General features: G+C 49.1%; 2 long non-coding RNA genes across 3 annotated transcripts in view; both read right to left on the bottom strand.

Moving 5' to 3' along the window:
• Window positions 1–1,661: 1,661 nt before the first annotated feature.
• LOC121073597 lies at window positions 1,662–17,707 on the bottom strand. The gene is made up of 5 exons (XR_005821832.1): window positions 16,208–17,707; window positions 14,713–14,830; window positions 6,201–6,415; window positions 4,719–4,784; window positions 1,662–1,747 (listed from the first exon to the last, which is right to left on the bottom strand). It is a non-coding gene; the product is annotated as an uncharacterized LOC121073597 (long non-coding RNA).
• A 701-nt stretch (window positions 17,708–18,408) lies between these two features.
• Window positions 18,409–24,092, bottom strand: part of LOC121073596 — a 31,647-nt gene continuing 25,963 nt past the window's right edge. Inside the window, exon 12 of one of the 2 annotated variants that reach the window (XR_005821831.1) lies at window positions 18,409–18,441. This is a non-coding gene — a long non-coding RNA (uncharacterized LOC121073596). Of the gene's footprint in view, window positions 18,442–19,672; window positions 19,973–24,092 lie in introns of those variants that run through there. The other variant, XR_005821830.1, reaches the window with a different exon arrangement.

The following is a 24,092-nucleotide window of genomic DNA, read 5'->3' on the forward strand; positions in this document are numbered from 1 at the left end:
TTTGCTGACAGATTGTCCAAAGACAGTAAAAATCAGTCACAGTCAAGCTTGCATTGACCTTCAGCCAATGGCTACGGCACACTGAAATTACAGGAGAAACTCTGCGAGCTGCTTCCCTGTTCTCCTGACAAAGTTATTGCATATAAATTGTGTATTGATTAGAGGCAGGAAATGTTACTAAGCCTCTTTGGGAAAACTGGAGGGTGGAAAGAAATACAGGGACTGATGAAAGAGCTACTTTAATTAGGAAGGAAAACAAACTAGCAGGGGAAAAAAACAAACACAACCTCTCCTAAAGAGCCTCCCACCACAGATCTAGAAAGCTGATCAGGAATGGTGTTATTTAAGGAAAGAAAGCTGGATTTTGGGACTGTTTTGGCTGAGCAATGGATGCAGGAGAAGGAGCTGGCTCCCTCCAGCACCAGCAAAGATGGAGGCTGGGGAAAAGAGCAGCTGCTCCTTCTGCACCTCCTGGATTGCAAGGAGGGAACTGATAGATCACCTAACAAGGGTGTAACGACCACGCTTATTTCTGCCTTCCAGCTCCAACTGCTTGCAGGGTAATTACACATTTTGGACTTATTAGCTGTAATTACTAGGTTCCCTAATCTACAGAATGAGTCGTTGGAGTCCTGGCAGCCCCACGTGATTTAAATCCACTCGGAAAAGTTTCTGCAGCTTTTTCTGCTCAGCCTCAAACCCTCGACAGCTACCAGAGGCTGTGGTTCCCTGACCTGGGACTGGCTCAAGGCAGGTTTCTGGGCTTATCTCAGAGCACGCCACACACAAGTAACTCTTTTAGGCTTCTCCTACCTATCTGACTGGTAAGAGCCCAAGTTTCTCCCCAGCCCTGCAGCTTTCTCGCAGCCCAGACCCTGCCTTCGCCCCCAAAATTAAACCCAGCCTGGCAATTACCGCCCATCTCCCTCTGCAGCGGGGTGAGCTGGCAGCTTGGCCGGGGCTGGAAAGGCAGAGTCCGTGGGAAAGCCTGGAATTCCCACACCTCGGACAATTAACTTCTCCACCTCCCATTTCCCTGGGCAGCTTAGCTTTGCTGGTGCAGCCTTTTTCCAAAATACCTTTAATTTCACACCGATGCATGAATCAGAGAAGCCAATCTCTCGGTCTGTCCCTGCAGAGGTACCCAAGGGCAAAGCTGGCTCCACAGCCTTGGCCTAGGATGTAATGCCTCCAAAAGCAGCTGCCCACCCAACACCCCAAATCAGACAGTGCTACAGAGCTGAGCTCGACCTAAAAAAACTGCAGAGCCCATACTCAAGTGCAGGGGGGTGAAGCTTGAAGGTGTTTCCCCTTCAAGTATCGAAGGAGAAAAGATAATCAAACAAAACCAGGGGGGAAAAAAAATTGTGGCCACGGCAGCAGCATCCCTGTTGCTATCCTGCTTACAGAAGTGCTCCAAAAAGCCTTGGAGGAGGGAGGAGAGGGAAATCAGGCACTTGTCAGGAGTCGGGACTGCCTGGGAGAGTTGACCTCTTTCAGTGGCAGCAAACTCGATCCCCACTAACAGACCTAATGCATCTCTCCAGGACAACAAAATGCAACGCAGTACAATGTTAAGTGATCTAAGGAAAAATTACCATGAAAATGCAATGTGTGACTTCTTGTTATGAGTACCTAATAGCCCTTGAAAGCAGTACTCCCCTGAGGGAGCCTGGCGGCCACCTCACACTGGACTGAACAGGAGAGCAATGGCAGCGTAAAACCAGAATATCATCCCTGGGACAATCTTGGGAGAGAAAAATAAAATGGTAACCACCATCTTTTAGTTTCCTTGGGAACCAACATCCCATCCGCGATGCAAACAACGAGCTACCCAAGTAGATAAACCCTGGGTCCTCTTCCCTCTGGGGAAGTCTCCAAGGAGCCTCCGCTGAAGTCAGTAGGGCTCAGGTGGGTTTGTGCAAACGTAAGAGGGAAGAATGTGGACGGCAGGCTTCGAAAGCAATGCCATGGGTATCTCTTGTGGCGGCTCTGGATTTCTGGCCACCAACCTGCAGGTCAGCTGGCCAGATCATCCAAAAGTATCATTTATCTTATTGTATGCTTAAGAACTGCCGCCTTGCTTCTCTATAGCAAAAAGCACTGTCCAATGCCTAGAGAAGAGAGTGGCTACAATGCTAATCATTAGAGTAGCAATTACTTATCTCATGGGCGCTCTGAGAGGCTTAATTAGTTAATATTTGTAAACCGTGATGAGCTCCGGAGATGAAGGATGCAAAACATCCATGGGAAGAGATGCTCTCAACCAAGCTCAGCCTCTGCCGGCTGAACATCCCCGTTCCGGCCAGAGAGCCCAGCCGCTCCTCGCGGCAGAACCGCGTACAGTAAGGCTGAAAGACACCTAAGGGAGCGTTCCCTGCTGCGTGCTAGCTCTCTGAAACCCAGCATGAATATGACACTAATGACATCTTTCAGAAATGTAATTAGCCTTCATTCATGGCAAGGTACATTAGGGAGAATTCAGAGGCTCGGCGAAGTGGGCTCCGGTGGGTGAGAACCAAGGCTTGTGCTTTGAAAGCTGCATTAGGGAAGGGGAAAAAAATAGAAAAGAAAATGTTCTAATATTACTTAATTACCCCAAGACATCCTCAGATGTAATCGAGCTTGGAGGGCTAAATGAAGGCAGCGCGCGCGAGACCGGCAGAGGCTGATGCATTTATAATGAGACCACTTTGCAAGGCAAACTAGGTCCCCACCGAGGGAGAGGGGGGCGAAGAGGAAGGACACGGGGGCTTGGGGAGGAGCTGTAAAGTACCTGAAGACCTGCCCATCACCAGCAGCTTCAGGTGGAGTCCTGCTCCCTGTGCTCGGGGTGGCAGGGCAGGCTGGATAGGAGATGGATGGGATATGGTGCTGCCCAGCGAGGGGTGCTCAGAAAGGCCACCTCAGTCCCAAACACCTCCGTGAGCCCAGGAATTACCTGTCTCATGGTCTGGATGCTAAAAATAAATTTAAAAAAAAGAGACATTTGTGGCTAAAAACCAAACTGCTTTGCAGATCCAGCAGCATGGGGCAGCAGAGCAAAAGCATGGGAGGAAGGGGATGGGGAGCAAACCCCTGCAACCCAAGCTGCTGGCAGCAGAGCAGCAGCATGGAGCCATGGCCCCAGAGGGATGGAAATTCCCACCCAGCCATAGGCACCACGAGAAACGGAGCGTTTTAGTAAATCCACATTATCTGTGCAGAGGGGGAGCTGAAACCTGCACCTTGTGGTGCCCTTGCCGGTTGGGAGCCCAAAGCTGAGTCATTTTGGCATCTAGGCATCCTCCTTCCTCCTCCTCCTCCTCGGGAAGCCTCTCCATGTATGCTGGGATGGGAAAAGCAAGCACAAGGTGTCCTCGGGGCAGGGCTGTCTCTGAGGATGAGAGGGAAACCTTCCCTTCCGTGGCCAGGGTTTGGCCCTGTAGCTCCCATTAACATTAATGGAAATGGCATGGCTGAATCCCAGTACTAAAACCCAGCCCTTTTATCCACACCACCAGAGGCCCGATGCATGCTCACAAGCCCATTCCAGCCCTGATTTACATACTGTACAGAAGGAGACATTAAAACCCGAACGGTTTATGGTAATTAATGCTCATTTAAATATTATACTGGTAACTATCACTTCCAATTCTGCTCAGCCTGAAGGGGCTCTGTGTGCATGTATCTACGTACGGGGAGACTTTAGACGGATACTATATCTTCCCTCCTGATTGCTGCTTTCCCAGAAAAAGGATGTTTAATGTTTGCTAATTGTTTCACTTCTGGAAATTGCTGTGAAAAACCACCACAGGAGAGCTGAATTGAAAAAAAAAAATGTAAAGAAAGTAATAATGGGAAGCCCTGCCTGTGGCAGGGACGTATGAGCTGAACGCAGCGCTGCTCGGGCTGTTTAAGCACTGCACCGGGTGACAAATAGCTATTAACACTGAGCTCCCTGTCACCGGAGGAATGAAGACTACGGAGATCAAACAACCTTTAGGTGGGAACAAAATGCATTATTTATCACCAATTAATCTTTTTTTTCCCCTCCTTGTTCAGTAGGGAGCCCAAGCAGTCAGACTGGGGCAGGAGAGAGCGTTGCCTTGCTGAAGGCCAAGGGGACCCATCGGGCACCTTTGGTGAACCTTGCTCTGATCTGCCCTTAGTGACACCCAAATGCCAAGGGGAAATAAATAGGTTGCACGGCTGATGGTGGTACAAAATAAAAGCTGGAGAGACTGTTTAGAAGGCTCACAGAGCAGCCCCAGCAGGCCAGGCAGGCATGGCCTCACAGTGCAGTCAGCACCAGACCCCAGCACAGACCAGAGGATGAACAAGAAGTGAAGATGCCCAATGCCCAAGCACCAAGGGCTCTGTCTCTTCCCCGCCCTGAGGAGCTTCCTCCTGCAAAGATGAAGGATGTAGAAATGTGTCCCTTACGTAATGCCCAATATCCCCTCTGGCATCTATCAGATGGCCAGCCCCACTGCATCACAGACAAGCAGTTCTCTCTGGGAATATCTCCTGCACAGGACGTGGAAAAGGGCCAGTGTGGTTTCTCTACCTCCTCCTCACCTCCTCCTCCTCCTCTCTCAGCACCGGGAGCACAGCCAGAGAAAGCGAGACCTGCGCAGCACACCGGTGGGATGCAGTTATTAGCGGCTGCAGCAGCTGCCCTCCAGTCAATCTCAGCACGTGATGCAAATGGTAGAGATCAAATTTTGTCCCCTCACCTTCTCAAGGTGCAGCTGAGCTCTGCGGAGCACATACACTGAGCCCAAGGCCTCTCACGTTGTTCACTGCAAGATCAGATGGAGAACAGAGACAAGTGTGCATCACAGAAGTGCAAACAGCAGCAAAGGGGGAGCAGGAGGATAGAAAAATGCACTGTGTGAGTCCTGGCCAAACAAAACAACCAGCAAACCCACCCTCACAACGCAGGCAAGTGATCAATGATCATGCCTTGTCAAAAAAAAAAAAAAAACTACCCAGGGTATTTCACAGCCTCATGCTCACAAACATTGCTCCCTTCCCACCCCACCATGGGAAAGCATGGGAAGCAGCAGAGCCCAGGAGCTGTTGCAACACCTCCATTATCCTAACAATGTTCTCTGCCCAATCCCTTCATGCTCGGACCTGTCTGTTGGACCACAGAGCTCCCATTAGAAGAACCCAGGACTTTTTTTTGCAGGCAAACACTGAGCGATGCTGAGAGCTGTAAGCGAGAGTCCATACCTATTCCCATCACTTGACAAGGTCTTGCAAGATCCATGTTTGCATTAAAAAGAAATTAAAAGGTTTTCCACTCCACTAGCTTGCCCAAAGCCTGCATACTAAGTAGTAAATGCTACCTATGAGGTTGAATAAAACCTTCATAAAAAAAGCTAGCAGTCATTGAATACAACGTGAACAATGACATTGGGGAGGCATTGTTCTTCTTCTGCCTGATGGACCATGCTGAAACACCTGTTTCTTATCGTGAAACCGTTAATAACTGTCACCACTGAAATCGGTGCTGAGGATGTGTCATTAAGACAAGTTATTCCAGCCACCACCTAATTGAGAGAAAACAGCAAGGAGGAATAGAGGCAAAACTATATCGCCGATAAATCCAGATATACGTCAAAAACAGACTTGTCCGTGTGCCCACTGAGAGACCACTTGCCACAGGGGAGGAAAAAACACCCACCAAACTCCCTCAGTCCACTTATCTGATGGCTGCTGCCTCCCAGCCGTCTTCTAGCTGACATGAAAGACACAGCTGGATAACGATAGGCAATTTCAACTGATTAACTACAGACATTGACCCTTTCAATTAATTCACAGGGGATTTGATTCATTCCAATCATCTCCAAAAGCTGCAGCCTCCCCACAGAAAACTGTTTCTGGTCCAGCTTTTCTCTAACACCAATGGTAAGGGGGTAACAGGGCTGCTTACTCTGGGGTGTTTGAGGCAATCCTGACTCAGGGAGGAACGACAGAAAGGACATTTTGTACTTGTAAGGATGGATGTTTGCAGAAGGCGACCCATTAGGGGCAAAAGGTCTTTATCTTCTCAAAGAAACCTAGATTTGTGCATTATGCAGAAATCAAATCCCCTAACACTGGCGTGAATCGGACCTGGGGTTTGTGGTACAGGACTACCCCTTATAACAAAGCCTGATGTTTGATGTGCTGATGTTTGATGTGCTGCCCTGCTTGCTGGCTGTACCCACCTGATCTCTACGGTGGTCTACTGCTCCAGTAGGTCTCCTAGCTCTTCTCCTTCACCAGGAGGCAGCAACTCTGTCCCCTAGGTCTCTGGCACGAAGCTATGCTGTCCTTTCAAAGGCCCAGATTTGGACGTGGGCAGTGCAGGAGCTGAAGCTGCAGGAACTCGTCGCATCTACAAGGAGCCCTGAGAGCTCTCTGAAGTGGTTTGAGCACAGGCCTGCCCAAAAAAAAAAAAAAAAAAAAAAGAAAAAAAACCTCAATTACACTGACATTTTCCATCAAAAAGAAAAATTAAGTGGAAAATTCCTGCCTAGAGTGACTCTTCGCCCTCAGCCTGGGAATCCAGGCTGGAAGCTTCATCCTCCTCAAGAAGCACCAAGAAGCTTAACCGAGCCTCCTTCGTTCCTTTTGCTTGAAACACCCAAGTTTATTTTCCTCTATGGCCTCTTGCTCCACAGAAACATTGCCTGGAAGAGTTTTAAAAGCAGCCGTACTTCTGCTGAGTGCAGTCACACCACTGAAGAGGCACCCGAGATGCCCTTGAAACCACCCGAAATGCATCTCCGAAGGCAGGGAAGCCTCCTAGCTCGCAAGCAGGAGTTAATCCATTAGCACACCCGCAGAACATCCGCACGCGGTCCCGAGGTCAAAGCCAGCGCAGGCAATGGGAAAACAAACAGCAAATCTCAGCCCGAGCCCACAGATCATGCTCACAAACGATGCTTCAGCAACCTGCACCACCTTTATTTTCAACTTTCCCCCTGCAGACGAGGGGGGATGAATCTTCCCCACTGACAGGCGCTGCGTGCCCTTGCCAGGTGTCAGACCTCAATCATCTTCGTCCTGCTGCGTGCCAAGCCGTGCTTGGTGCTCTCGGGAGGCAGGGAACGGGTGGCCTCCTCTAGCTTCCTCTGCAAACTCTGTGACAGCCCCGAAACCGATGGCTGAGGGGAGCAAAACACAACGCTCACCTGCTTAATCCCCAAAGGCAAATCCCTTAACACGTAGAACTGGGAGCCGTAATTGTAACCGGTTTTCAACCTTTACTGCAGTGGAAATAATCACTTCAGCAGCACTGCCTTGCTTCCCAGAGACTTCTCTCTCCGCAGATTATTTTAAACTCATCTGACGAGGGGGAGCGAGGGTACGGCGTTAAGATTATTAAGATTAAAGGAGAATATTCAAGAGGGGCTGGGGGGATGCAGGTGAGGCGGTTACGGGTCGCTCAGGCTGATCTTAACAGCCCACCAGCTTCAGAACCAACTCAAAGGCAAAAAAATAAGAAAATGGATAAGTTAAAAAAATGATAAAGCGCAGAATGGATTTCACACAGACGGATTCTGCCAGGCAGGCCTGGTAAATATATTTTTTCCGGGAGATAACGGCTTTTTTTAAACAAAAGCCAATCTTTGTCTTTTGTGGGAGAGCTTGACCATCTGGACTTCAGAAAAACATTTGATACTGCGCCACATGGGCGAGTGATTTGTTAAACTGTAGGAGGGGAACATTACAATAAGAATTATGAATCAAAGAAAAGCTCTGCATAAAGAAAATAAGATTACAATAGATAATACCAAAAAAGGAGGAAGTCTGGAGGGCTTTTGCTGAGCAGGCCGTTCAGTGACTACTCGCGTTCAACACTTCCGCAACAACTGGGAGCCAACACTCATCAAACTCGCTTCTCAGGAGGCAAAACAACCCAAAACAATGAGTGGTGGTGGACTTCAGAAGGAAGAGATGGCTGTGAGAACCAGACCTGATGACTCTCAGTGGTGCAAAAATCAAAAACCAGGCCTAAATGACCGGTGGCACCAGCTTCCCATGCTAGATGGAAAGCTGTTGGACATGAGGAATGAGGAGAGCCACCTGCGTGGCTCAGCTGTCCTACAACATATAGGGGGGCACTGACACAATGCAAGCATAAAAAGGCATCTGCAGCTCCAAATAATTCTAAAACTATTCCCTTCTAATGAAGAACATCTCGGGGAGATCATATCCTGGCTACTTAATGCCCATTGTCTGCAAGCAAGAGCCCGAGTCAGCCTTCATGGGAAAATGAGGTGCAAGGTTTTCCTTCTCACTCACTCTAGGAAGACTTTTCACAAGAATACAGATATCAATAGCTTCTCAAAACCCAAAACACCAAAAAAGATGGGAAGTCACGCAATGCAGCAGCTTCAAACATCACCAGCCCTCTCCAAATACAAGAGAGGAACTCAAACCCCTGGTTTCTCCTTCCTTGGGCAGGACTATGCACAAGGTCTTCGGAAAGAGCAGTAGGAATGAAGCTAAGGGATTTTAGCAGAAATTAAACAGAATTCACCCTGGTGAATTTTCAAGACAAGATTCTTTGGGTAAACATTATTAAGCTTCCCTATGGAATGTAATTAGAAGTTCTGCCCCTTTTATCTAAAATTTGCACAAAAAAAATAATCCATCGCTGCATTAAGTGATAAAAAGGACTTTCCTTTTTTTTTTTTTTCTTCTTAATAAAGAGTGTTCTTAAAGCCTTCCTTAAGCAGGTGAACATTTCATTAGGAATCCTGGGCTTGTTCTAAGTAAATTTGGATCCCTCCTGAGTAAATCAGGAGGCAGATTCAGGTTTTACATCAAAATACATGACAATTGGCCTCAAAATTCAGAAGGTTATTCAAGAGGCAAGAAGACAGGACCAAAAGCTGTCTCTAAAAGGAGAATTACTCAGGTCTACCCAGTAAGTTCTCTGTTTATGGACAAAACCCACTCACTGTGAGTAAGGACTGTCAGAAATTGAGACAAAATGGTTTTTTATCAGAGAATGTCAACTTGCCAAACACAAGATTTCGCAGAGAGGAGGAAGAAAGGCCACTTCAAATAGCAAATTTATTTACCCAGGCCACAGATTTTTCAGAGTCATCGTGGAGTTGTCAGTGGTTAAAAAAATAATAATTTTTAGAATGTGAAAAAAAAGAGAGAGAAAGAGAGAAAAGAAGAAAGAAAAGAGCCTCACAAAGCACAAATACCATGGTATGTTGGGCACTGGCCAGGGATGCAGATGGCTCAGATTCAAGCCCTTCAAAGCAGGGATTTGTACCTCTCTGCCTCCAACATTCCCAGTGAGGCCCCGGCCACAATCCAGCCCCAGAGTTTCACACTCTTCTTATGGTTTAATAAAAATAATAATAAACCAATCTTGGTTTCATCTTAATGTAGAAAATGAACTTCTTTCAAAATCTCAGGGAGGGTTATGGGATCGGAAAGAACCAGGTCCCTTCCCTCCCTGTTTCTGATTACAGCTAATTACTATCATCGTTTCACTTAAGTTTTCCCATAAAAATTCCATTCCCAGCAAACACCCCAACTGAAAGACTAAGCAGTCATTAACAGGAGCTGTCTCTCATTAAGATCGCTTTGTTAAGGAACAAGAGCTCCTATGGATGTGCACACATGTCCATCTCAGCTAAGCCACCATTTAATAGCTTTCGTCCAGTCTTGATGTAGGGCAGAAATCTCCAGCTCCTGCAAGCTTCATGAAAACAAGTGGCCAGACAGATGAGAGAGGTGATAGCCCTACCAAGGACAGCCTGCTCAACCTCACTATGAGACATCAGAGTAGCCCCACTGGGGAAAGCCACAGGAGATCCAGCTCTGCACCTCCCACTGCACACAGAAGCATTAAACTCTGGGAAAAAAAAAAAATGAATCCCTGTCAATAACAATCAGCACTGCTAACAGAGAGGAGGAAGAGGCTTTTCTGCCCGGTGCATCCTTTTGCTGAGAGCGGCCGCTTCCGCAGGTCGAGCGCTTCGCCACCGGCAGCTCCGAGCAGATGGCGCGGACACGCCTGAGCTGGAGAAGTCTTTTCTAATAAAACGCCTCTCCCAGAAATTAACTTCAATTAAGGCATGAGCACTTAATATCTGTATCTGAGAACATGCCTTCAACAGAGGCCGCTCGCAGCCTCTCACCTTGCACCTTCCCTCTCCATCCCTTTTCCAGGTGCCGCGTCCAAACAAAGGCTGGCTGCTGGGGAGAGCATCCTTTTACCTCCTGCAAAGACAAAGCAGCGCAGGACTGCCTCTCCTTATTTCGGTCACAGAGGGAAGAGACGACATGCCCTCCTACCAGCCTTTCCTCTCTCACCTTCCCCAGCATCTCCTCCCGCCCCAGGTACTGGCGTGGCGAGGTTGCTGCTAATTCGCGTGAAAACATGCAGAAGCTTCATGTCTTGGAGCTCCCCAGCCCTCCCCGTACATTTGACAAGGGGTTCAAAACTTGTTAAGAGGAGGGTGGTGGGAGGAAAAGCACTGACAGACAGTACAATCGTGTAAGCCTCTTTTCCTCAGGAAACCAGGCTAAAAATACTACCCTGCAATTTGACAGTCTCAGCCCATGCCAGGGAGGATGCCGGAGCACAGGCTGGCCGGACTGCGGGCTCTGGGGCTGCTGGTGGGGATGGAGAGCGCAGGGACAGCACCCACCAGCAGCAACAGCACCCATGGGACCAACCAGGGTCACCCCGCACCCTGGCACACAGGGATGGGTGCTCAGGGTGAGACTTTGGGTGCTGCGGCTTTGCAGACCTCCTCCGCTGCATCACCTGCTCCTGGTGTTCACCTTCACATGCAGATCCATGCAAATCCCAGAAGAAAAAAAAAAAAAAAACAACAAAATCAAGGTTTTTGTGACCAAAAGGGCTCCTGCGAGACCTCTTAGCTACATGTGACAGCTTACATGGCTTCACAGTGGTGCTGCTGCATTCATCAATAAATAAATAAATAAATAAAATTTTATTTTTTCAAAGCACTTTTACTGTCCAAAACCATGCTCCCCCACCATAAGAGGGAAATCTTGCTGTCACAGGCACAGTTCACTCTCCAAATCCTGCTCTGGTGATGGAGGAGAAAACCTTTTGGTCGTAATTGCTATGCAAGGGTGGGGAGAGATCCTGATAGCTTTTATTATCAGGGTATCCAGATGTAAAACGAATGCCTGCAATATTTATACATGTCATCACTTATAATAAGTAGCCTGATTTGTCACACGGAGACAGACTCTAAGATGTCAATTAGGAGGAGACGGAGGGCGAGGGAGGGGAAGTAGCACGCAGTATTTATCAGTGCTGCAGATGCCATTTCCCAAATGTCAAAAACAAAACCCTGAGAGCAGCTCCGAGCGGCGAAGGCACGGCCAGCAACCCGAAACAAGATAGGGAGGGCGAGGGCAGGCAAAGGCTGGAAGTTGGGCCGTGCTTTGGGGTCAGCTCTCTGCTCCCGGGGTGACTCCGGCAGCCCGCAGAGCTCGGGGAGCGGGAGGAGAGGGAAGGTTTCCTTTGACTGCCCTCTAATGCCAGGTAGAGGGAAAGGGGATGGGTGCTGGAGGAAATCACAGGCACACAAGTCTGGAGAAAGGTGGCAGGACTCGAGAGCAAGCCCCATGAGCAGGTGAGAGATGCTGCCAACAACAGAGCAAGAGCCAAACTGCATCTTTGGAGAAACCAGCAGCACCCAACTGCGCACCCAATACAGGGTATTTTAGGTATTTACTGGCAGGCATCCCCTTTTTTCTCAGAAATCATTAGCCCTGCAGAGAAGTGATGGGCAAAAGTCTTGCTGGAGGCTGGGGCACTCATGTTCCACCCATGCTCACCTTGGCCGGGCAAAGCCTCCTCTGCTTGCCTGCAGCAAGACAACTGACACCAAAGTGTTGAAGCATTCATTTAAAAAAATTGCAAGCCCTGGCCCCACCAACACCAGCCCTAAAACCTGCCTCCCATTACACCCATCGCTGGTGGCACCCCAGAGGAGAAAGCACCTGATGCAGAAGGGGGATGAGGAGTGAGAGGCCCCCCGCTGAGAGCTTTTGGGAGATGCACACCCAAAGGCAATGGAAACTTCGAGCCAAGCTCCCCAGATATTTGCACCCCTGGATTTCTGCTGCCGAGCCCCCTTCCTTCCCTTCACCCAGCAACAGGTGGCAGCAACCAAGTGAGCTGGCTGTGTCCTGCACCCCAACACCCAGCGGGGACCCTGGCCACCAGGTCCTTACCCAAAACCCCAGGCTCCCCTGCTGGTAGAGGTGGCAACAACCCCTGCACCTCTGCTGGCCACTGGGGGCTGTAACCACAGAGGACGTAGGGGACAAGGGCACTAGGGTGTCCTCCTATGTGGGCAAGTGGCCCCGCAGGGACCATTATTAGCAATACCACAGCTGGGATGAAGGATGGTGAGATGGAACGAGCAGAGACCTCCACAGAGTCTCATCCTCACTCCTGACAAAGGAAAATGAGCCCAGACTGCCTGAGCTGACAGCAACATCAGAGATAAACCAGGAGTGTCTTGCTGAAGAGCCCTTAGAGACACAGCTGCGTGTGATGGTGGCTTGTCAAAGCAAGGGAAGGGCACGCAAGAAACACCTGCGAGGAGTGAGAGCTCAATCCTCGAGCCCAAATTTAACAGGGAATGAAGTAACTGGAGTGCATTTTGTCACTGAAGATGGTGCACCCAGACAAGGTTTTGTCCCAGCCGCCTTCTCCCAGACTCACGACAGGCAACACCCTATGTGCTTCTTGAATCAGATGTTAAAAGAAAATATCCTATAACAAAGAGCTTTGTGGGGAAAAACATGGTCTCAGAGTCCACCTGCCCCCGGGGAAGCGATGTGGCACCTCAGACAGCAAACACCCAGCGAGCATCCCCACAGCCACCACCAATGTCACCCCACACCAAAGTCACCGTGAGGAGTCCTGCAGGACTCCCGAGCCAAACCGAGGGAGATGCTGACATTGGGATTCGTCTTGCTTAACTTAATAACTGCAGACACCTACGTCTGAGCTACTCATTCTGCACGCCTGTCTCTCTGTAATGAAGAGAAATAGGCACTTTTAGGATACAAATCGATTTTAGGCGTCTGCGTTAGCGGATAAAACCTGAGCTGAAAGCACTCGTGCTGGGGAAGTTGCAGCCGTCGAGGTCCAGGCTGGCTGTGTCCATAGGCTTTTCAGAGCAGGAAAAAAAAAAAAAAAAAAGAAAACAGGTTTTGGGGCCAATTCCCTCCCAAGCACAAGATGGGGAGCTGCAGAAGGAGCCGGCGCCTTCACGAGGTGAGAACTGATCTCCGGAGACAGCCGTAGCTGCTGGGCAAGCAGGGTCATCCTCGCCGCCATCAGAGATGGAGCAGCCAGCCTTCCTCCCCTGGGGATGACAAGCACATTAGCACCTTCTTCTTGTTGACAGTTTGTTTTCATCCGAGCTCTCCACTAATTATTTCCTTTTGATTTGGAGACTTCAGAAGAAGAGATGCCGCAGTGCTTCCAGATACCCGACGTGGGGCTGGAGCAAGGGGGGAAAAAGCCCCGAGTGAGACTGGATGGGGAGGCTCCTTCTTGTCCCGGCATCACGCAAGCAGGAGCTTCTCTTTAGAGATGTTTGGTGCAAATAAAAACCAGAGGCCAAAGCTGAGAGCTACAGCACTCACTGAGATTTGGGGCTGACTCAGGGAGAACCGACACAGTGAGCTGCTGAAGCAAGGCTGATGGCACTAGCAACGTACCCAAGCCAGGCAACACCTAAAAGCATCCCAAAACCCCCACAAGGATACACAGGGTTACCTGAGCAGTCAGCTTTCAAACCTGGAGGGCCACTGTATCCCTCTGGGCCTGTACCAGGTATGAAACACAAATTTCTGTAATGCTGCTTCAAGTTATTCCACGGGAAGAGATTCACTAGCAGCAGCAGGTCAGTGAGGGTGACGCAGACCAGCGGCTTGGAGAATTCTTGTTTTGACCAGTAGCTGAAGATCAGAAAGGAAAGGGCACACTCAGGTGGAGGAGGAGGTCTTGAATGGGAGCGGGGACAGCCTGGGCCAAAACACAGCCAGTGCAGGGCACAAAATGCCTGCTTTACCTGCTCCATCCCATGCAAATGCCTTGCTGCTCCCACCAGCATCCCTTAGTCCTACAAAGACTGGGTTCCATCCACCCCAAAACCATTACAGCACACCCACAAGGTGCTGATAGCACCCCTGGGACACAGTCCCTAGTGCCCGCGGGGCCGGCGAGGTATTTGCATGCAGAAATCCTCCGCCCGCTTGGAGCTCTCTCGAGCCCCTGCATTTGTATTAAATGGTCTGGTAGAGATTTGCCGGTACTTTTCAGGCTCTGACAGCCCTGTTTTTATTTCAATTGCCTCTAAGCCACTTCATGAAATTTTCATATATAAATATGGAAATATGCAAAAGCCCTCCGATTTATAGGATCTGACACTGCAGTTTAAGCGAATCCCCGATGATCCTGCCTCCCTCCCGTGCCCCCTCCCGCAGCACCCTGTCCTCTGGGCTTCAGCCACTCTGTGCAGAGCCGGAATCCTTCCCGGGTGGGCTGGGAGCCGCATCCACACTGCCCTTCGCCTCCCAACCTGCCAATCTCCTGTCATTTGTGCTGGGTTCTGATGTGCAAGGGCCTGGGCTGCTGCTTTGCTGCCCTAAGCGGTCACCGCCACCAAGTCAAGAGCCACAAGGACGTGTTGGGAGCCTTACCCGGGTTATCCAAGGCCTTCCTGCCCCCTTTTTCTCCCTGTGGTCTCACTCCTTCAAGCTGCTTCTCCTGTGCAAGCGGGTTCATACAGCAGCGGTTCTGAGGCAGGACAAGGCAGCCCTGCGGACACAACCACAGTACAGAACAGCAGAGAATCCACACAGCTGGGAGATGGATACTGAGTGCAACAAACCCCCTAACCCTGAACTCACTACGGCAGAAAATTCCCCCAGAACCCTGCAGGGACACATCTGAGATGCGTGGCTGCAGCAAACCCCTGCATGTTTAAAAATAATTAAGAAATAAAAAAGTCAGGATGAAAGCAAAAGTAGCCTATATGAGGCCAACGCTCGCCCTGGTTTAAATTACTTTAAGTCATTTAAAAAAGGGAGAAGGTAACACATGCTCGCTGGCAGAGTTTTAAAGTCAAATCAGTGAGCTGGAGAAAATGGCTAGCTGGCAACAGAAGCTGGTTAAAATCGCCTTCTGGCTGCTGTACATTTTCTATAGGTGCGCCGTGTTCCCCCCAAATACTGCCCTGTCTGCCCAAATTGCTGCAGCTCAGGTGGAGGCTCCTCCACGGCTCAGAAAGCAGCTGGAGAATGGCTACAGCATCCTCTGCTCTTCCCCTGGTTTGGGTACAGAAACTGGAAGTTTGGGTACAGAAACTGGAAGTTTGGGTACAGAAACTGGAAGTTTGGCTTCACAACAGAGCTTCATTTGTAAGCTTTAAGGACATCGCAGACAAGCCCGGCAGAGATGGGTATGATTTACCAAACGCAAGCACTGCTGCCTTTGTTTGACAACCTGGTACCTGCAAACACAAAACATCCAAGCGCGAGAAGGCAGCAGCACCTCCTCACAGCGTCTAGCACTTCTCTTGGACTATTTTTTTTTTCCCTTTTGGCCTATTTTCTCCATCAAGAGAATTTCAATTTCCCTCCAAAAGCAACTTGACAGAGACCAGAAGAAAAAAGCAGGGGAAAAAAGTGTTGGCGCAGCTTTTACCGAAGGAGGTGCCTAGGAACAGCTGTACTGGAGCATGTAATTCCCTCAGATAAAGAGCGTTTGTTATTTTCTACAAGACTTTAAATTCAAAGCCGTAGGTTGGGCGTTCGGCCTACCCTTGGTTATCAGATTGACATGTCCTGATTAACCAAGGAGAATTAACCTCCCAGAGAGCAGAAAGCGCTGATTATTTTAAAAACAAAATCAAAGATCCTTTTCCAGCTCGGCTCACAGGGACAGCCAGTTATTTTAAGGCGATCCATGCAGATACACCCCTGGCTGCACATGCCCAGCCACCCGCGGACCTGCTGAGCCGCCATACGGTGGGACGGAGAGGAGCAATGAATGTTCCCCCCTGCGCAGCCCAGCACTTCGTGCAGCTCCAGAGATAGCATTAACCCATGGGCAGGTCCTTCTGCGGGCAGCTCAGCCCCATCTTTGCCAGGATTTATTTATTTGGGAAGGGCAAGGCAGGCTGTTGCGACTCACTGAGCCCCCACGGCAAGCTCCACCACGTCTCCTTCCTTCCCTCTCCACCTCTTCCACCGGCTGCCGCGTCTTTCCTCGACATGAATCATACCACCATTAACGTGTGACACCATTAGCTTTTGCTGTCACCAGAGCTGACAACTCAAAAGGCCCTCGAGAGCTGTCTGCAGAGACACAATAAATGAGATCTCTTAATTAACACCTCCCTTAACTAAATAAATTCACTTTATGCGGCTGGTAAGACGCGTCTTTGCAGTTTGAGGGCGAGCAAGGAGCTGAGAACGTTGCTCCCCGGCTCTCCTCTGAGCCAACAGAAAGGCAAAAAGTTACAAGCTTACCACTAAAAGAGACCTTCTCCTCCAGGTCTGAACCCCCAGTTGCCGGTTTTGCTCCTGGAGGAGATTTCATAGTCCAAAAGGACCACAGAACAGCATCAAGGCCAAAACCGTATTATATTATCCAGGTTGCCAACAGGGCACCCTGCAGAGACGCAGCCAAAAATGTCCTCCTCCTCCCTCTCTGTTGCCTGCTGGAGCACGACAGAGGGAGACACTCTTCCTTCCCCCCCTCTCTCAAGGAAATTGATTTGCTTTTTAAAGAGATTTCAACTTGAAATCAATTTCCCAAATTGAGGTTTATAGTTGGTACAGGATTCAAACTGGGTCTGTTTGTTACAAGGTCGACTCACTAAACCAAAGTACTGTGGTTGTCATCAATTTGGCCAGAACTTTTTTTGGAAAAGGAACCATTTTCCTGCTCAAAACCAGTTTATAGGAGAGAGGGCAAAAAAGACGATGCTATGGCCAGGTAAAACAGCAGCTGGCAGTGGCTGATACCCCAAAGCAGTGCCCACCTTCTTTGCAGGAGCAAGAACAGAGTCCAGTAAATGAGGGAATGGCATGGGGTAGATTCTCTGATGTGTACTAAGGGCCTGGGTCGCTCTGAATTTCCCCCCGAGGGGAGCACCAGCACCACACCTCCTCTTTGCCCAGCTCCCTCTCCTCACCTTTGAAAGCCTGGATCAAGGATTGACTCTTATCTCCTCCAAACACAGCTTGACCTCTACCATAGTTGCACAGCAAGTCCTATTAGTTTGGGGTGACTCAGAGCTAAAAGCTGATTATTACAAGCCAGGGAGGGACAGTCCAGCTACTTCACTGTTTACAGCTTTTATCACATAAAAATCCACCTGCACTAGCTATAAAAACAGATAAAATCTCCCAGCAAGGCTTGCTCTACTCAAGATCCCCTGTCACTAACAAGGCCCTGTCTGCTCTGGGAATCCCCCCTGGAGCGCAGGAGCCCTGGAAGAAGCTACAAGGTTTTCCTCCGATTCAATCTGTCCTGTGATCCTGGCTTAGAGTAGCTCTAGAGACAAACTTAATGCTGCCAACACAGCACACCGCCGTGCTGAACGGGGTCACGCAGCAGGCTGGATCAATGCTTCCATCATCTCGGCACCAGCAGCCACAAATGTGCACTCGCAGCAAAGCAACTCTTCCCTACAAGCCCACAAGCAAGGGCAGAAGGAAAGAAAAAAGAAAAGCAGGTTTAAAAAAAAGATTATATATATATATATATATATGTCCCTGTTTGTATACCAACAGAGTTATTTCCACACCCAAAGCACAGGATGCTCATTCACAGCAGTGTTTTCACTTGCTTCAAGGCTTCAGGGAGATTTTGTCCCCTGTCATTGCAACAGAATGTAAACGGTAAGTGTTGGTCACTGCGGCCAGCAGCGTTCAGCGGCGTGACATTTATTAGAGCACGTTTCTGCAGCCTGGGCACTGCTGCATGAGACTAACTATTATAAAAAGACACTGACTGCTTCCCTGCTCCCCTCTGGGAAGGGCTGGTGGTGGGGATCATGAGCGTGGAGGCAAGGAAAGGAGATGTCTGAAGGTGGAGAGGAGAGTTTTAAGGATGTGCTTGGTCCCCGTCCATCCCCAAGCTAACTTGGAGGGAGGAAGGGGACTGCAGGGAGAAGCAGCAGCAGTGCTGGGGGAGCTGCAGGAGCCTGAGGGCGAGGAGCTGTTGGGGAAGCCATCACAACAAAGCAAGGTTGCTGGAGGAGGGAGTACAGGGGGTTGGCATCCCAGCTAAATGAGACCGCACACAGCCAGCCTCAAAGTCTCTTTGGGGTTTCTCAGAGCCCTGGCGCCACTAGAGAGGATTTGACGAGCTGAAAAAACAACTCACCTCGCATTTTAAAAAGTGTCCATCTCCCGCAGCTGAAGAGGGAAGAGAAGAGGAAGGGAAAAAAGTGTGAATACCCCATACAAACTGCAAGGGAAGGAAGGATTCAGGAGATATGCGACAGAACCCAGCTTACAAGTTAAGCTTCACTTATGTTTCCTGATGGAATTAAAATGAGTTTGCCTGTAATTGCCTCCTGCCCACACTTCCCACCTCACTTTTCTCCTCCTTCCCCTCTCTAGGAGGGGCATCCCTCCTCTTCAGTGAAAGGATCGGCCTGGTCTCACCTAAACCCCAGGGCCCAGAGCTGCAATAAGCCCACCAGCCAGCACCCAACTCAGTTTTCTGGTCAAGTGGTCCCTCCGAGCACACGGGGAGATCCTCCTGCCACTTAAAGGCGAGCGCTTTCCCATTTGACATTTCTACAAAGTTACTGATTCCACAGGAGAGGGAAACATTAATTGAAGTTCACTTTTCTTTAAAAATTCTCCCCTGGCATTTTCTCCTCCAGAGCCAGGACAACCCGAAGTCCCGCGGGAAACGAGCTGGAGGACAAAGCCGCATGGGACTGCTGGAGGGGACGAGAGCCCTCGCAGTGCTGCCATCACCACCATGCAGCTGCCCTGACCTGACATCAGTGCCTTCATCCTCATCTCTCCTGTCCAACACCCCCAGAGCTAAGTGAAAGTTTTTAGAGGGGCAGTCAAGCAAGACAGCACTTTCACAGTGCTACCAGCACAACCACCATTGCCTGTTGGCACTGTTGCAGCTAAAAGCAGCAGTAACGACCCCAAAAAGCACAGCGCAACCTCAGCTCAGTGCAAGACCGAGGTCTGAGCCCCCAAGCCCCAGTGTCATGCACCTCTCTCACCCTGCCCCCTATACAAAATGCAATTTGAGGGCTTACAAGACAGAGCACAAACCTATTTGCTCCCCCGCTGCCAACTCCCTTTTGTTCTCCCTAAGATGTTCTCAGGTCTCAGCCTTACTGGTTGCTCAAGGACTATGTTTAGAAGCTCATAAATCCTTTCTTTTTCTAAAAAAGAATAATTTTTGAAACTAATTCTTGGTTCCCTGCTGCCTTCATGGACACACCTCAGCTAAAAACACAGTTTTGATGACATATCATTCATCCAAGACCTGAGAGGGAGCAAAGAAATTGTTCATTCACTCCACAAACAAGCAGAGGAAAGCAAATATCCCTTCCCATTCCTGCTGTTTCATTAAACTAATTTTATGCATGAGGTGAGATTGCATCTTTCCTTAAAATAATAATAATAATAATAATAATGAATACATTTTTCTCCAGTGACAGCATCGGTGATGGGGTTTTGCTTTGCGACGACCTAGACGTTTCAGGAGAATGCATCTGGAAGACACCTACTTACAAAATGCACCACGAACAGCCACAATTAGCATCCACAGGCATTGATGGGGCTTTCAGGGTTATTCAGGATCAGGAAGGTCATGATACCAAACCACATGGAAGACAGACTCGAGCTCCTCTCCAAAGCAGTGTCTTTCTGAGGGCCAATCAATACCCACAGGATTCTCCACACAAGCGTACTGAAAGAGCAAACGGAGACAACTAAGGCAGAGACTCACAGGTACTGACTCTGTTAGAGCGTTACCCTTCACAAGTCCAGAATGGGACTCTGAAAGAGGACGCCAGGTATCACCCCGATGAAAGAGTCACCACCAAAAAGTCACCACCCGACGTGAGTGGGGAATCTCCAACCCCCATGTCCCCTGGAGAGAGCTCAAGGAGGTCTCCAGCCGGTCCCTCTTTCCAAGCCCAAAACCTAATAATGCATAGTCATTTTGGAAGACTGTTAGAAGCAAAGTTACGGATGCTGCTGGACCCCATGGAAAAACCAAACGTGTTTTGCTAGATTCGGCACCTTGATATTTGCAACCCGGGTCACGGAGCACAGGGCAGCACAAAACAGCCACTGAACACATCCTCCTCTCTTTCTTTCTCCATTTAGCCAATACCAGCCCCCAAGATCAGGGCAAAACCCCTCGTGGATCTGTTCCTCAGCAGCTGCTCCACGGCACCCGCAAGCAAATCCCACCGGCACGGGCACAGAAGCTCTCTTGGCATCTCGTAGACCGCTGCTGGCCATCAGGAGAAAGAGCTCGAGAGCAGGGATTAGGCTGAAAATTAAAGACTTTTTCCTTTACACAAGGAGATAAGGCTCACCAGAGACGTGCGAAGGAAGGCAGCTCAGCTCCGAGCTCCAGCAAGGAGTTGTGCCTGGTTTTCCACTTCATCAAACAATTTCCCCCTCAAAAGAGCTCAGAGGCAGCACGTTAGTGCAGTGACAGCAGGAGGGGATCAGAAAGGGACCGGCTGTGCTCGGCAGAGCAGCTGGACTCATGCACGGCGCTGCATGGCACATAGGCTACCAAAGAGTTCCTGATTTGCTCTCCAGCCACATGCAGGGGTCTGTGAGCAGAAGCACTCCCCTGCACCGCACAGCAGGGCTCAGCTAGTAAAATCTTAATGCCGAGGCATCCTCATCAAGGAGAGCCGAGGTAACACTAAATAAATAAAGAGAAGGTACAGGAATTTCAATATGCTTTTTGCTAGTTTAGGACCAAAAAGCACCGAATGCAGAGTCTGAGAACAAACCTGGATATGCGGCGCTCTGAAGTCCTCCTACAGAGGCATGACACAAGGGGCTTAATTTGGGGGGAGCCCAGGACACAGAGCTACCAGCTTGGATTTAGCATGCAAGGTTTGAACTGCTTGGGCTGACAGCAGGTACAAGATCGGGTAAGATAAATAAAATAAATAAAGCTCTCCCAGGAGGCTGAGCACCTCAAAGATGGAAATTCCCCTGGGGCAGAGGAAGGCCCCTTTAGGGCTGCATTTCTCCAGCTCTTCTTTTGAAGCACCCAAGCCCAGCCTTCTCCAGGGCCAGCTCTTCCCAGCTAGGGGAAGGCACTCATTTAGCTCCACAGCCCTTCCTCCCGGTCCCGTCCATGAGGTTTGGGCACTCAACTGCCCTTCCCCACAGAGGGAAACACACCAGAATCTGCTGCACAGAGGGCTCCTGCCCTGCTGAGAAAGCCCAGGTCTCTGGTCCTCCCACCAATAATTTATTCCACTTCACCTGCAGCCCAGTTATATGCCAATGCATTAAGGGAATAAAAAACCTTGATGTGTGCCAACTGTTGCTTTACTAAATTAGTTTGTTTTTTTTTTTTTAACGTATTCTGATCAGATATCTTCTCCACGTTGCTTTATGAAAAGGAATTGATAAGAATTCATCTAAAACCTGCCATAACAACAGGGCAAGGGAATGGAGTTTTGTAAAAGATGGGCATTAAGGGGGTTAGAACCGCATGCGAGGCACTGGGTTAGGAAATGAGGTGAAGCATCACAGCGAAGGGGGTTTATTTTGGCTGCACAAAAACTTCCTTCCTTCCCCCCGACTTCCACACGTGATAAGATTGATAACGATAACTAAATATATAATTGAGATGAAATGAAGGGAGCGTAAAGTTCAAGCAGATGCACTCGCTAGTCCTCTGCATGCACACAGCTCTTGCAAAATAGAAGCATTATCACAAAGCCTTGCTCCTTCATCAAGAGGAATTGTTTGAATATCTGATGTAGCATGCGTGTGGCCAAGGCTAGTTAAGCACTGACACTCAGAGAATACAAATGAAGGCAGGCACTTTTAAGGGCCCTAAAGAAAATAGGTACCCAAAACACACAGGCAAGCATCTAATTCCTGTGAAAACCCTGTATTTCAACTTACTTGCTGAAGAGATTTCTTGAGATAGCCCAGAAAGCTAACAGGATACGCTACAACGATTTTTTTCCCCCTTATGGACACTTGGGATTCGGTATTATGATTGGGTTGCAAGCGAAATTTGGTCCTATGCTTCTTCTTGCAAGACCTCCAGCCTTTTGGGAAGCTTCAGAGTGCATTTACTAGTTATTATAGTAATAACATGAAGAAAGGCTCCAGCCTGGTGTAATGGGTACAACCTGCAAGAAAAGAAACCCCAGTTCTTCCTCACATCTATCCACCGCCCATATTTTTTTAGCAAAAAGGCAGCTTAAAGATGTAAGATGTGTTGCTGCACCCCAAACAAACAAATAGCCAAGCAAGCCTTATAAATCTTACAAGCCAAGCCAAGGTGAGCTCAGCAATCTCCCTGCCTGTGTCCTCCTCACAACAGTTTGACGGAGACATGAGCAAAGGCACACCAAAACGTGATTAGGGTATTAGGAAGCATCTCTCATTTCCCAGTCCTAGAAAGAGCTGCGTAAATGGGGCATCTCCCAGAGCTCAGATTGCAAATTACTCCCGCTGGACTCCCAAGGCTGCTCGGCATCTGTGGCTTACAGGGAGGCAAACAGGAGTAAGTAGGATTTCCAAAAAAGTCCTCCTCCATCAGTGGGACATGTTATTTTCAGGGCCAGATTGTGCAAGGGCAGGAAATAGGCTCCCAACACCATTTTGTGCCTATTGAAGCCACGCAGAAAGTAGTGGAAACCCCTCCAGGGAGGCTTTTACCTGTGTGGGGCTTGGCAGAGCCACCTGGGTTGTGGGATGCTGTCTGTCCCGTTTGGGCTCCTTCCCCATTCAAGAAGGACAGATGGACAAAGAGATTGATAAAGAGATTGAGATAAAAACTGAAGAATGCTTGGATCCAGGGGGTTGCGAGCAGGTTATCAAAACATCCCAGACAGCTCCATTTTATACAATTGATTTTTTTTTCTCCTCCTAGAAGGGCCAGGATCACAGAACTGAAAGCCTAAAACCGTGTGCAATAATAATATAAAGCACCAAGAACAGGGCAAGCTCCTAACCAGGCAGAAAAGTCACTTCGGTCAGAAGAAAGCCACCTGCATTTGGAAGAGAGTGAGTCCAGAAACCCATATATGCATCAGGGACAAGTAGGAAGGAGGGCAGCGATGAGAACTGGCACGAGTATAAGGCTGACTCTGGAATCGAAGGAAAATAAGGGAAGGAGCAGGAGCACTGGCCTACACAGCATTCCTGGTCCATCGGGGCTGCCCCCCCTGCGAGCTCCCGCTAAAAGCAGGAAGGGTTTTATCCCCTCTAGTCCCACAGGGAGGCTGGGCCATAGGCTGATTGCTCTCTAATTGTCAGAAACGATCTTCCAATTTCCAGGCTAAATTTATTCTGGGCTAGTTTATGTACATTTGTCCTTGTGCCAGCACTATCCTCAGGCATAAATAGTTCTCCTTCGCTGATGCTCTCCCCTCTCCCCACCTTCCGCCAATGTATTTACACGCAGCACTCTTCCTCAGCTTAATTTTGCTAATTTAATTAAGTCAGGCTTTCCTCGCCTTCCCTCCGAACATGAGCTCCCTTTCTCTTATCGTGTTAGTAGCCCTTCCCAGCCCCAGCTCTTGGGTCCAGCTCCGGTGTCCCTTTGAGGAAAACACAAGCCATAAAATCACCAGCAGTGCTCTCTCCTAGAAAACAGATGCTCATGAGCAGAATGCCTAATTGCAAACTAATAGAGACAGGCTCGTGTTTTATCCCATCAGCTATTTTGACTCAGTCAAAGATCATAAATAGTGTTCTGGAGCACGGGCAGGTCCCATATTGCTCCGTAATGTATTCAGCTTACAGTTTGGCGACGTTGACTCGCTGCGATCCTGAACTGTTCTTCTTTTTCCAATTACGTTCTGCCA

Source organism: Cygnus olor, chromosome 7 (assembly GCF_009769625.2).
Source record: "Cygnus olor isolate bCygOlo1 chromosome 7, bCygOlo1.pri.v2, whole genome shotgun sequence".
NCBI lineage: Eukaryota > Metazoa > Chordata > Aves > Anseriformes > Anatidae > Cygnus > Cygnus olor.